At 33.6% G+C, this 14461-nt stretch overlaps 1 long non-coding RNA gene across 2 annotated transcripts in view; it reads left to right on the plus strand.

Annotated features, from left to right (window-relative positions):
- LOC107502489 overlaps positions 1 to 14461 on the plus strand; it is a 74783-nt gene that overhangs the window by 22870 nt on the left and 37452 nt on the right. Inside the window, exons 2-3 of one of the 2 annotated variants that reach the window (XR_001595008.2) lie at positions 3842 to 3918; positions 13356 to 13440. This is a non-coding gene — a long non-coding RNA (uncharacterized LOC107502489). Of the gene's footprint in view, positions 1 to 3841; positions 3919 to 12503; positions 12590 to 13355; positions 13441 to 14461 lie in introns of those variants that run through there. The other variant, XR_001595009.2, reaches the window with a different exon arrangement.

Genomic DNA, 14461 nt, shown 5'->3' on the forward strand with positions numbered 1-14461 from the left:
AGTTTAACTCCGTTTGGTTTCGACATTTCACAAGAAAGGCAAATGGTCCTTCCTAAGTTCAGAAAATAAATGCTGGGGCAAATTTTAAAATAACAAACTTAAACATATATGTAAGCTTAAAACTATATGTAACCTTCAAACATCATACCTAACCTTTGAAAGTAATCATCATTGAATGCAAATTTATTATTTCTCTTCTGGCCACATCAGAGTTCCTGGTTACTTAGAAACATTGGAAATGCTGTGTCTCTGCTATGAGTTTTATCCTGTGTTACCTTAGAGTATATACTTATATTTCATGTATCCCAGAAACTTTCACACAGGAATATGGAGGGTACTAAATAAGCTTTACTGAATACATTAGTGACAGACTTAATGAATGAGTAAGTATTCTGATTTCTGAATACAGATTTAATGTTTATAGGTTTCTAACTACAGATTTTTAATATATAGGCAAGAAGAGATTCTTTATCAGTTAGTCTTGTGTGAATTTCATCAAGTTTGGCTTTTAGGGATTGTAACTAGACAGTGAAGAGCAAGACACCATCGAGGAGACACTAGCAATAACCAAACAGGCATTATGTTAGGCATATTCATGGATTTTTTCCCGGAGTAAGAATTTCGAGAAAGTAATCTCAACAAGAATTGAGCTCACAGACTGAGAACTTTTGTCCCTGAAAATTAATTATTTTGCAGTCTATGACTTAATACTTTTTGGTTTGTATCAAGTAAGCCTTATGCTATCATAACAGAGAGTATTGATTGGTAGAAAGCATTCTAGATTTGGAGTGAAAATGATTAGCTTTCAATTCTAATTTTGCCCCTAGGGTGGAGGTTTCTCTTATACTCATCTCTGTTAGCTATAAAATGAGGTAGTAATAGCTTTCTTCCCTGCTTCCCAGGGCTGTAATGCATGTCAAAAACATATGTGACTATAAAACAGTAAGTTCTTATTAGGAATAATTTCTCAAAATATACATTGTCCTGGGAATATGATCATACACAAAAGCCGTAGCATTAAAACTCATGATGTAATAATACCGTGCACACAGGGGAAGGCTCAAAAGTTAATGAGATATAAGAAAAGTAAACATCGAAGTGGGAAATAATATTTTCTACTTGCTCTACATACATTGCAATAAAGTTAATAATTATGTGTCCAACATTCAGAGAAAGCTTTTTGTCTGCTTCTGCTGGTATTTATGACCCCATGTATGAGGAGGCAGGAATAAGTGGCAGGTCAGAGGAAGCAGATATGCCGTCAGAAATATCAATTGGATTACAAATGAAAGTATTAGAAAACTTCCTTGGAGAGGACTAAGTTGTGAGAAACTGAAAATGGGAAATATTTGCCCTAGAGATAAATTCTTCACACAATATTTAGTTTGCATCCTCAGAGACTATTCCTTTCAATCTTAGAACAATACTTCTCACTGAGATTGTGAATTTAAATAACTTTCTTCAGCTAAATTGTAGACTCCATTCTAAAAAAGAGCAAAAGAAGCAAAAATGTTTATAAAAAGAGAAAAATATTGCCTGGGCATCAAGGTACTTTTCTTGGCCCCTATGTTCTAGGTATCAAATATGCTTAATGTAAAGAGTTTACTTATTTTAACACACACTATAAACCCTACTTAAATTTACTGACTTGCTGATATAGCATCAATTTATATTTCTGAAATGTTACCAAGAAACTCCTGTGAATTTCTTTAGACACTACAGAGAAAGCAAACGTTTGTTGTCAAGAATATCTATAGTTTTAAAACACAAACAAATAGACTATTTTAGAAGTAACCAATCCAATCCAACAAAAACCAGACCACCATTAAAGGTATATAAGATCAACTGTTATTTTTCATTGAGGTCCTCTCTTACTACCCTATTAAAAATTATAATGATGAAAGCCTAAAACCTTCACTACATGGTGTAATGGGAATAGATTTCTCAAGAAATAGTCTTTGCCTTTTACACGAGCTGTGAACTCACAGCAGTGTAAATTATATTCCATAGCCAGAAGCAACACAGCTAAGTCAGAGATTAGATGTGGTAAGTCACTAGAGCAATATAGCAGGAACATCCTTCCACAAACTTCAGGTAGTGAAAACTTCAAAGGCGGACAAATCTTTCTCTAATCTTGATCTTATTACTGACTTTCAGTATTTCTTAAATCACAATAACAAATAAATGGAATCCAAATTTACTTTATTAGATTTTGCACCAGGGCATGTCAATGAGTAAAACGAATTACAAAGGAGTGAAGCAACCAAAGATAAAGTAGCACAACTCTGGCTTGTTTGGTTAGCAGAAAGCTTCTTTTCATCTCCTCTATATTTTCAGAGATTCTAGTGTAACAATAGACATAATTGTTTTGTCCTGTGACCATTGACTCTTCCTTTTATAAGGGAGAAAATCCATAGTAGTTTGTGAGTTCTGTAGTTAATGTTCTAAACACTTACAGACCTGCTAGATATGTGTTCAAATGTCACTTCCAAATGTATTTTTAAAACGTAGCATGCTGGTTCTGAAAAATGAGTCTGTTAGCATTAAGAAATGAAACAAGCGAGCTACCTGTAGACTGTTTACAGCTGAAATCAATAACTCATTCAAAACAGCATGTGTTTCTAGAAATGTACTTGCTAATAGGTTCACTTGACCCGTCCATTTCCAGTAATATATTTTATTCTCTTGTCAATGTATAGTCTTGCTAAAAATAATGAAATTTGTAAGCAGATATATGAATTTTTAATTGTGAGAAAACTTGAGGAACCAAAGGATTTTAAGTGAAAGCTTCTCCAAGGTAATAGTTTCCATTATTGAATCTGGTTGGTTTGAGATAAAGGTGCTAATTTTATATTTCTAAATATATAGAAAAGGAGTTTTCAGTGATAAGTAGATAGACCAAAAGAGAAAAACAAATTCTGCTTGCATTCTTTAAAAATGTGTGTTTAGCAAAGGACAGAGTTAGTTTTCAAATTTATAAGTTAGAACCAACACATTAACTTTTTTCTTGATAAGTAGTCTTCTCTGAAAATAAATATTGTGACTAGCTCTGGTCAATTTATACTATTTGTTGAGAGGTAAAAATGTGCATATATTGGACATGATTTCATGGCATCCTGTAATAGTATATTAATAATGTATTGAAAAATCAGTTCTAGGCTCACAGACTACTAAACATTCAATAAATTTAGTTTTACTCAGCTAACTAACTAGGTAATTCTGTTTTCTTGAAGATATTTACCATACTTAGCCTTTTTTTGATGAATCGTAATCGAAAAGAAGTTTGTTCAAATGTCCTTTTTTGGTGAAGCCTTCCCTCGCTACCCTATTAAAAATGATAACCACCCCACCCCGAAGTCCAAATTCCTCTTCATTGGCTCTTCTTTTTTCTTTTTTCTATAGCATTTTTTTTTTTACCTTCTACAATGCTATAATTTACTTATTATATTATTATTTATCTCCCTAGCCAAAATGTCTGGATGAAACAAATATTGTGTCTATAAGTTGAGTAAGACAGAAGATGGCTAAAGTTCATACTACCAAAATAATAATAATAATAATAATAATAATAATAATAATAATAAAAACACACACCCTCACCACCTACCCCTACTCCCCCCAAAACTCTTGGTTTCGACCAATATCTACACTAGAAGTGCTACTTGGAACTGGAGCCTGAGCACACAGACTTTCAGGGTACATGTTTGCAAGAAGGTGAAGAGTTGTGAAGTAGGGGTCAAGGAAGGGTCTGGAAAAGGAAGTGAGGCCTGAACACTCTTGCCAACAACAGGGAGCCTGGACTCTGTGTTCTACACTGGAATAATTGCTTCTCTTCCTGCAGTCTTAGGGAAAGGAGGGAGGGAAGGAGCGAGTGAGCAACGAGAGAGAAGGAGGTGCCCTGGAACCATGAAATTTAAGGTAAGTTCTTATTGCCTATATAGAAACTGAATATGAAAGATCTTTAAGTTTGTAGGTTTTTCTATATATCATAATATTAGGCATTCTCAGATATTGATAAAACATCTCAGACTTGTTGAGTTAGCTTTTTGAGAAAGAATATATTTCATATATCTTAGGGTGAATAAAATTGAGATATATAAATATTTGTGGATCTTAAGAAATACTACTTTTAAATATAATGGTACAAAATGATTTTATTTCTTTTATCATACTATGCCACAATTTAACATTTTGAAGAGCTGGATTCTGTCTTTAGTAATTTACGCACAAAGTAATAACACTTACTATTACTTATAATAATGGAGTTATCACTAAATTTTCTTTACAATTTCTAAAATGTAATATACTGCTAAAAGTTGAGCTTGTATTTCCTCTGAATATATATTGTCATAAGTATAATACATGAATTAAAGTGGTGATGATATCCATGAAGGGAAACATTAAAATAAATAATAAAAATACATATAAAACACAGGTAAATTTGTATTTTAAAGGACCACATAATTAATATACTTTTTAAGTATAAATTCTGGTATGAAAAAATCCCATAGATCAAAAACCACTATATTATATTTGAATTCGACAGAATTCGCTTCTTGTTTGAGTATATTAAATTCAATAAGGAGAATATAAGTGAATGCCATTGGTACACACTTGCTATATATAATGCAGGTTTTCTGAAGAAAAGTTGGCCACCTAAATTTTGCTGACTATACTAGTACCAATGTACGGAAAGTTTGGAAAATAACTTATGCCATGACAGCTTGTAGACATGAATCCTTTGATCTTAATATTCAATAACCATAATAATTGAAAGTATGTCGAACTCATTTGGGAAAAAGGTGATGCAATGTACCATGCTACCTTAGCATAACTGCTTTCTGTATCATATAATAACTGTTAGACAACAAGGTATGGCTAAACATTTTCAGACCTAATATTTATATAAGTTTAAAACCTGAAATAAAAATACTCTTAGAAAAAAGAGCTTATTTTACTTAATGTATATTGAGCAGAGGAGTGTGGGTGAAGAGAAAAGTTTGTAGAAAGAGCAAGTTCACATGTATTATGAGAAAGCAGAATTTTAAGCTGTCTAAAAAGTTTCATTTAAGAACTTGATTTCAAATGTAACCTACTCCATTCTAACAGTTAGAATGATGCTTCAAATATAAAAGTTACATCATGCCTGACATATTTGGGCCGGGGTGAAATTAGAGTATTTATGCTCTCAACTCTTCCCAAGTGTTAAAAAGTCATCCTGCCTTCTAGTGTAATAAGAACTTCCTTTCCATTTAATTTGCCTGGTAGAGCTTAAGGAAGCAGTTTATAGTTTTCTTTTCTGGAAAGTAATGAAGATTTATCCATTTTAACTTCCTCTTAATTTGCTCACTTAAGAGCAAAAATGAAAAAGGATCTGGCTCTGAGGTGGAAAGAAAGAACCACCCACGTGACAGGGACAGCTGCGAATATCATTTTTGCATTGACAGCTTGGAACTAGTCATTATGTTTCAACAGGGATGGGCAGATATAGCAAGAGAGAAATTTCCTCACTTCTCCAATTAAAATGCTAGCTAATTCAAAGGAGAAATGTAGTCGATTATTCTTATAAAAGAAGAAAATAATTCAGCCTAGAGAAAAACAATAAGAACCTCATATTTCTTATGTTTATATTACCAGATATGACATAGGAGCATCAACATGACCAGCAGTGTCATTTCAGGTTATAAAATTACTTTAGATGACTTTTATTTGGTCACTATGTCCAAGATAAAGACTAATACTGTGTTTGTGACAAAATGGAGACTTCAGTGTTTCTAAGAGCTCATACACTCCTGGGTACCCCTAAGGGCTTCTGTAGATAGATATTTGGTTCAAAAATCTTGTTTTTTCTAAACTTCTCACAACTGGTGAATGAACTACAAAAATTCTGGATATGCTTTTGTAATCCATCATTTAAAGAAAATGAGACACATGCTTCTGTGGCTAGTTGTCACTCAGTGACTGCAAATGAAGCACCCCTGGATGAAGATTCACTGGTCTGGGCACTGCTGGCCCTGCATCTTAGGTAGAAACCAGATTCTTAGCTCAAAGAGATTATAAAATACCTAATTCTATAATCAGAACTCAAGTCCCTCTCAGATGTATATAGGAACAAATCACTGCACATATAGTAGACTGTCATGTGCTTTCTGCAAGATGTTTTATTCTACCTTAGTGTTTTTTTCTTTCTTGAGCAATAAAAATGGCCTAATTCCAGGGGCTGACTGGTGTAGTCTCTTAAGGGGCAGACTGACAATACGTAGCTTCTCTGTGCATCTTTCGATTACTCTCATGCTGCATTTACTGTTTACATTTGTTTTATTATATACAGGTTGTAAACATTATTGCTTAAGTATTTGCATTAAACTTGGGCTTTGTAGCTTTTATTTATTGAGAACTCATATGACATGTTAGTGACTTACGATGTTGTCCTACTCTGGGCAGCTATCCAAGATCATCATGTGGTTAAAAAAAAGAAAAAAGTGTTTCCCTTAAAAAAAATCTTCTAACATAAAAATAATTAATTTTGCACACACAAAAAGATAATACGGGAAGCATAAAATCTTTTTTTTTTTTTTCGGAAAAAAATCTTATCTGAAGAAGGTTACCTATATTCCAGAAGATCTGCTCCCCCAACACCCTCCCCCGATGGAGCAATTGATCTTTATTTTTCTGCCCCTGGGAATATTTACGTCCTAAGGGATCAAAGGAATTTTTTGGCTAAATATGATCTAAGTCTGGTGAGTCTTTTCCTTAGTTGTATGTAGAGAGGAATAAATAATACTTATTTTTGTCCATGAGGAAGATGGAAAAATTTGTATTTTAAATAAGAATCGAGGGTAAACCTACCTTTTGCTTATTATGAAGATGAAGGCCGTTTGGTGAGGAGAGAGTACTGGCAAAACAATGGCAAAGATTTCTGTTTGCCAAGTCCTTATCCCATGACAATCAACAAGCCCGTGAGTTGGACAAAAGTGTTAGAATATTTATCAAAATAATTCTAAAAGCTTAAGAAAAAATGTTTAACAAAATAATTTTAAGCCTTTTTGTACTGTTAGTATGCAGCAATTACTCAGCATAGTTTCTGAATATTGCAAAAGATAACAAAAATAGTAGCATTTATTTCCAGTATTACCCACTATTCTGGATGAAATATATTCTATCTTATTACAAAACTAAACTTAGTAGAATGACTTACTAGGAATAATAATGCCTGTAAGGTGGGGGGGGGGGGGAGGGGGGCGGAATGCATGTTTATTGAGAAACAAGTTCAAGAGGCAGGATTGTGGATTGTGTACTGGAAAGAAGGAAAGATATTAATATTTAAGGGCCCTTACTATGAGTCAGCCACTGTGCTGCATCTCACATTCTTTTTGCACTTAACAGGGATTGGAAAAAGAAAAAATCCCTAAAATATTTTCTAAGGCTATGTCTATGCAGCAAAATAATATGGTGGCCAGAACGCGAGTCTCTGGAAACAGAATGCCTCAATCTGACGTCTGACATCCGCTTTCCAGCCATTCCTTACTTGAGTTGCTTATGCCCTGTCTTCCTCAGTTTGCTCACACCTAAAATGAGGATGATAATCATACCTATCACATGTGGGTTCTATGGGGTTAACTGTGATAAGTGAGTGTAAACACCTAGAGAAGAGCCTAGAATATGAGAAGTACTCAATGAATGTTATTCAGTAATAATAATTTACTTTGTCAAAAAATAATTTATCAGGTGTCAAAATACTTCTGGGTGTGGTATCTTATTTGATTTTTATCTTTGCCCTCTTTTATACCCCTCCCTCCCATGATAACACCCACATTCACCCACAAATCTGTAGTGGGTAAAATTATTTCAGTTATAATGCTTTGCACTGTGAAGCCTAGTTTGCATGGCTTACTGAGGTAATGTATGGACCAGAGTCAGTACTTTGATTCCTAATCCCGTTCTCTCACCACTAAAAGTTCTGCCTTAGGAATCAGTTGACTGAATGACAAATTGAATAATATAGACAGCTAGTCTAGATAAGATTGGCCTAATTGTTTTTTTCATAAGAAGCATGATTCAAGCCTTAAGGAGACGAGTTCAATGTCACTTAAACATGGGAATCTATCCCTTTCTGAGAGATGAAAATGTAATAGGGGAATACTCTGGTGGGTTTATAAAATGCTTGTGACTACATTATGTGAAAGAACTTGTCAAATTATTGAAGCTTACAGATTTCTAGATGAGATAAGACCGAATAATTGGTGTGTTTCATTTTATAATTTTCTTATGTAATTTTATGTGAAACTATTCACATTCCGTATAATGTACATGTGCTTCAAATGAAGACTGTTTTTGTTAAATTCAGCCTAATGAAGATGAAGTAATTCTATAATTATATTATAAAAACACCATGCTACAAAATTTCACTCATCTAAATGAATATTTATTGAGCCATCACTATACACCAAGTATTTTCTAGGCATTGAGGATAAATGAGGAACAAAACAGCCATCTTACTTGTCCTTGTGAAACGTCCACGTTAGTTAAGAAGAAAGGAAACACAACATATAAATAATTCAATGGTTTAATTTCAGAATTTATCAATCAGCATGAAAAAAGTGGAATAAAGAGCAATGATTAGTGGTGGAAGAAAAGGGGGGTGATTTGTGGATGTGTAAATTAGGGGTGGCATCTTTGAGAAGACTGGTGGGCTGGAGTCCAAATTCTTTGGGGCAAGCCTAATCTGGTGGAAAATCAGACAGGGTTCTATCTTATAGTCTTGAGGCAGAATTGCTGCTTCTTTCAGAATCTTCAGTCTTTTCCCTAAAGGTTTTCACCTGATTGGATGAGCCCTATTCACATTATGAAGGGTATTCTGCTTTACCCAAAGTCAACTGATTTAAATGTTAACTACATCTAACAAATACCTTCACAGCAATATCCCCACTGGTGTTTGTCTAAACGACTGGTCACCATAGCCTAACCAAGCTGACATATAACATTAATTATCACAAATGGCTAGGTCTAGGTGGGTAGCAATGGAAATGTTGGAACATCATCAGTTTCTAGGTACATTTTGAAGGTGGAGCCAACAGGATATCTCCTGTACCTCTCAGCCACTTCCTCTCAGCAGTAAAAGCTGTGGAAAATATTTCCTGGAAAAATTGAAGCAAAGAGGCTCCTAACTCATTGACACCAGCCATAAAAAGAAGCAGGCAGAGTGGACTGAAAACAGGTAATTAAGTGAAAGATGACATATTGAATAGAGACCCTTAGCACCTTCCTTTCAATTATTTCACCAAAAAGTGAGAGCTAGGTAGTCAACCTTTATATTCTACAAAAGAGTCAATAATTTTAATAATTATCTAAATAGATCTAACTGTTCCACTTATCTGGGCCTCATTCATTTGAAAGACACTGAAATCCACTATTTATTTCCCCAAACTTGCTATATACACAGAGCTCCCAGTGAAGTCCTTTGAGACTTAGTACAGAGTTCAAATCCAATTTAAAAGGCCGAAAACAAATAGGAAATGGCTTTTGCTTTTAATCATGTCACAGAAACCAGTTTCAAACTAGTCCTTTATTGTAAATAAAGGATAAAACATGTAAAAGAAATGTTTCAAACACTGCATAATAAGCAGTGTAGAACCGTGATCCCTAAAAAAGTATATAAATGAGGCAAGCCCCACAATTGCCCTGAGATTTTTTCTGGGCTATAGCATAAACACGTAAACACATACACACACATGCACTCACTCACACACACACACACACACACACACGCGCGCGCGCGCGCGCACATATACAGCAAAGCAAAGAGCTCAAATTAACACAGTGGTCTTGCTAAACTGAGAAGATAGAGATTAGTGTTCAAGGTAACCAGAAATGTCACAGCCTGTCTCTCTCTCTCTCTGTAGAGATAATGGGTCCATCCCTATAAACAGGTTTGTCAGTCCCCAGATTCCTCTCTCCTTCTCTCTCATTTTACTCTCTACCAAACTGATCATAATTTTCTTATGTACTCCCTAATGAATAAGTAAAATTATCAGTTATTTCTCATCCATAATAGATATTATTAGTAACAACGTTTTAAAAGAAAAAAAAAACTGAAAATGGTCACAAGTTTTAAATTTTGTTATTGCTAAGAAATAGAAGAAACAAATAATCTAGGCAACATTTCTTGCCAAATATGACCTAGAGGATTTAAGACTTGGTAGGAGAAAATGATAACAAAAGAAAATATATAACAGCAGAAATTCTAATATTAAATTTTTTTGATATGGACAAAAGTACTGAAAAAGAATCAAATATTAAGTGAAGAAAAATTGAAACTGATATGATTTTAGTAAAATAATAAAAATAAAAAATAATCTAAAATTTTTCATCAAATAAAAAAATTGGTGAAATAAAATTTATTTCCAAAAAATGACTTCTGAATGAAATTTATCAACATTGATATAATTATCATTAAAATCTTATGTTAAAAATGGTTTGGGAGTCCAAACAGTGGAGCCAGATATTTCACTGCAATTAACACAATGCCTAGCATAGAGTAGAATTACAATACATGTTTTCATCTTTCCCAAGTTTTCTTCATACTGGTAGTTTAATGATCATTAAAAACAAAAAGCAAACAAACAAACCAATGAACAAAAAATCCTCTTAGTTCCTTCCCCTGAACACTCTAAAGAATTTCAAAATGTAAAGAACTATGTACGAAACAAACAATGCAGTCAGGTTCTACAGAGTAACTGAGTGGTTGTGATGAGGCCAGTTAAGAAGGTTAATCAAAAATGTCTCAGTGTGGCATCAAAGATGGGGAAGGCATTTCTGCTAAAGGGTTTGGCATAAACTTGTCTGTGTGTGGAAAACTACAAGGTGTATCCCACGAATATCTCGCAAAGCTCAAGTCTAGGTTATGTAATGAGCAGCAGCGGTAATTATGGGTAAAACCACACTAAGAATGTGTTAGATAAAAATAATATGGGATTTAGACTTCAATTTGTAGACAACGAGGAATCACTGACAGAGCTGGGCAGCAGTTTTTAAGGAATTAAAGGAGGGAAGAGATTAAAAGAAGAAAGCCATTCAGACAATAATGGCTTTAAGTAAGAAATTATGAAGTCCTGAGCTGGAGGCTAGGTAGAGGAAATGAAAAGGAGGAAATACTTAGACACTGATAAGATGAAGGAGGTTAGAGAGTGAGAGTAGTGTGAGTCAGATGACTCTGGTTTGAGTCTGTTGGGGATATTGATTTCACTTAGAGAAACAGAATAAGACAAAAAGCAGGTTTTTGGAGAAAATTTATAAGTTTATTTATTTTTCACGTATTCAACTTGAGGCATTCCTGAGAATGCAAGTGTAAAAATCTAAAACAGAAATGGATATTAGGTTTGTAGCTTAAGAACCCAAGGGAAGGGTTAATAACAGCCAAGGGAATAAAAGTAGCTGAGGTTTACTAAAGGGGACAGAAAGCAAAGAGAGTAGAACCCAGATCTTCGGGAATTGTCTGCCTAGGCATTCTGCATAAAACTTTGTTTAGAAGCAGATATAAGTAAATATAATAATACATGTAGGAACTGGGAATAGAAATCAGTGGGGAGTCCAAAATGAATCGTCAGACGAGGAGATTATGGTGTGTGGTGGCTGAAGTAAAGTTTCGTGGGAATTAATAAGCAGTGTAGCTAGAGTGGATTAACAGGTGGGCTAGCTGAGTAGTTTTTCAGTGTAGCATTTTGTGTCACTAAAGCACTGTTGATGGAATACAACATCACAGGAAACTTGAGACAGAAAAGAGAGTGTGTTTTCCAGGACTTTGTTTAGAGCACTATACTGAGTGTAAAGAACACCTTGATAAGCTGCTTGAGTAGGAAAGCAGATCTAGAGCCTTGCAACACTCAGATAAAAGCAGATACTTGCTAAACTTTATAAGGAGTGGATCTGGTTAATTCTCCTTGGGCTAAGCTGTGTGTTCAAGTTTGGGGACAAAATCAGAGTGGCTAGCATTCTGGAGAGGATGAGCATGGTTGTCATCTCCCTCCCCCTTCTATCCCCTCCAGTCCTCCACGAGGCCTCAGCACCTCTTTAACAGAAATGTTGGGGGGAAAAATGCTTAATGAATATTGGTTTGAAGAGGAACTGATTCTAGAGAAGAATAGTACTTTTTTTTTTCACTAAATGAAGGCAGTATACCTGATTATAACTAATCGCTGTTAATAACTATAATTTTGGAATTTGAGGATGAAGTATTTGGGAATTCTTTAGTAAAGACTTAACAATGGGGAATGTCATTATCCCCTTAACAATAATTCGAATACAGAGTAAAATGTATTCACTCTGAAAAATAAAGATTTAATTGAATTAAAATTATCTTTACTAAAGTCAAATGCTTACTTTCCTACATTACCTAAAGATTAGGTAATAAATAGCTAAACAATCTTACAAAACAGAAAATATTGATATAGTTATATATTTGAATTGTTTTCTCTAGAGGTATATAAAAATTTCTCAGCTCCTGAGAAACACTTGGATACTAACAGATTGATAAAACTTTGTTATACAGAAGTTTAAATGACCTCTAAGAAGAAAGTACACTTCAATCCAGGTATGATATAATCTAGATACAAGAGATCTCTAAAGATCTCATGAATGAGTAGGTTAAACCTTTAAGTAAGGTTATAAAAATATTTTTTAAAGTCTAAAAGTATAAAAAGAAACTATGGTCTTTAAGAATTTAAAAGGTAATTTCCCTAGAGAAAACATACAAGAGAAAGTTTAGACATTTTTATTTTTAACCCTAGAAAGAGTAATAGGAACCAGAATCGCCATCCAAGATGGCAAATTCACATCTCATTTCTAATGAGCTCTCTAAATAGCTACGAAGCTGAGATTTAGTCCAATACGGAATATGATTTTAAAAAGAAATTAAAATGGATTTCTTGTATTTTTCTCTGACTAATAAGATGATATACTCCATAAAGGTATCATTACTATAAACATATTAAAATTATAGAGCTGATCTGGTGAGATGGTGTATATATTCTCAGTCCGATTTGTATCAAAACAGTGTAGACCATTAATTCACAGGTTGTTGAATGATTTGATAATTTAATCTTATATTAAAAAAGTATCTTTGCAAAGTGTGTTCTTTAAATTTGTTTTGTTTTGTAATCTGCTATATATTTCTAATTGTTATTTTGTGACTGAGTTTGTTCCTTCAGAAGTAATGATGTGGCAATCTGAATATCATTAGAAGAGAAATTGGTAAAGGGAACAAAACATTTCAGTTTCACTTGCCTCAGGTTACAGTGGTTTCTTCTGTAAACATGTATTATCAATCTTACAACAGAAGTTTTCTTTTTCTTTTGCAGAATAATCTTTCTTTTGCAGAAAGAAAATAATCTTGCTATAATTGTGAAGATAGTATTTTATGATGAAGCAAGTCATTGCTATTAGGTATGCAACCCCTTTAATTCCATATTTTTCTTTCATAACAACTGCTATGCCACTTTGAAATATCAGCTTATAAATATCATCACTAATATTATTAGATACTATTAATATGTGTATTAATTTATAAGTCATTTATATGCGTAAGGACTTTGCTAAGTGTGTTATGCTCATTAGTTCACTGATCCTCACATTCATCCTATTCACAGATAAGAAAACTGAGTCTCAGAGAATGTATATGACTTTCTCAAGCTCATGTAGAAGCAAGGGGTAGGGCCTGGGATGGTTCTTGGCAATATCTAGTTTCTAGATATTATTATTCTATAGCCTCCTTTGGCTTATTCATCATTCCTACTAAGCTGTGAAGGATACCAAAGTAAAGCTTTGCAATGTAACGGTCTATTCTACGTAGACATTTTTTTAGTGTCCAAGAATTCCTTTTGCAATTTACTACCTTGACATCTGAAACAAATTAAGAAGCTATGTTTGGTGGTACTATTTATATACTAAATCCTTAAATGATTGAAATTATGAAGGAAGAGATAAATAATTTATAATGAATAATTACGTTTCCAAAAGAAGAAAATAATTAGAGAACATTTTGAAACAATATAATTCATCATTTCATAAATTAATAAAAAACTGACAATTACCTAACATGGAACATGATTCTTAACAACTTAATGCTGTTAGAAACATTATGTCAGTGCATTAATAAATATTAAGCATCCATGGGGATATAAACCAGTATAAGCATTATGAAAATAGGATCTTTAAAGTGTTTTGAAATCTAATTAAGGAAACACAAAATTAACAAACATGCAAGTATGTAAATATGATTTAAAAGTGAATTGAAGATAAGATATACATAAAAGATGCTTACTACATGGGTCTGTAACAGTAAGTAAAAGATGTGGAAGGGTGTGGTTTGGGGAAAAGTGAGTGATGTTTCAGAAAACCTCATTCCATGCTCAAACATCATTGTCCTCAGAGCAACTTCCTAAACAATTAGTTGTTACTTGATTTG

The sequence above is a fragment of the Rousettus aegyptiacus genome, unplaced genomic scaffold (assembly GCF_014176215.1).
Source record: "Rousettus aegyptiacus isolate mRouAeg1 unplaced genomic scaffold, mRouAeg1.p scaffold_m13_p_11, whole genome shotgun sequence".
Lineage (NCBI taxonomy): Eukaryota > Metazoa > Chordata > Mammalia > Chiroptera > Pteropodidae > Rousettus > Rousettus aegyptiacus.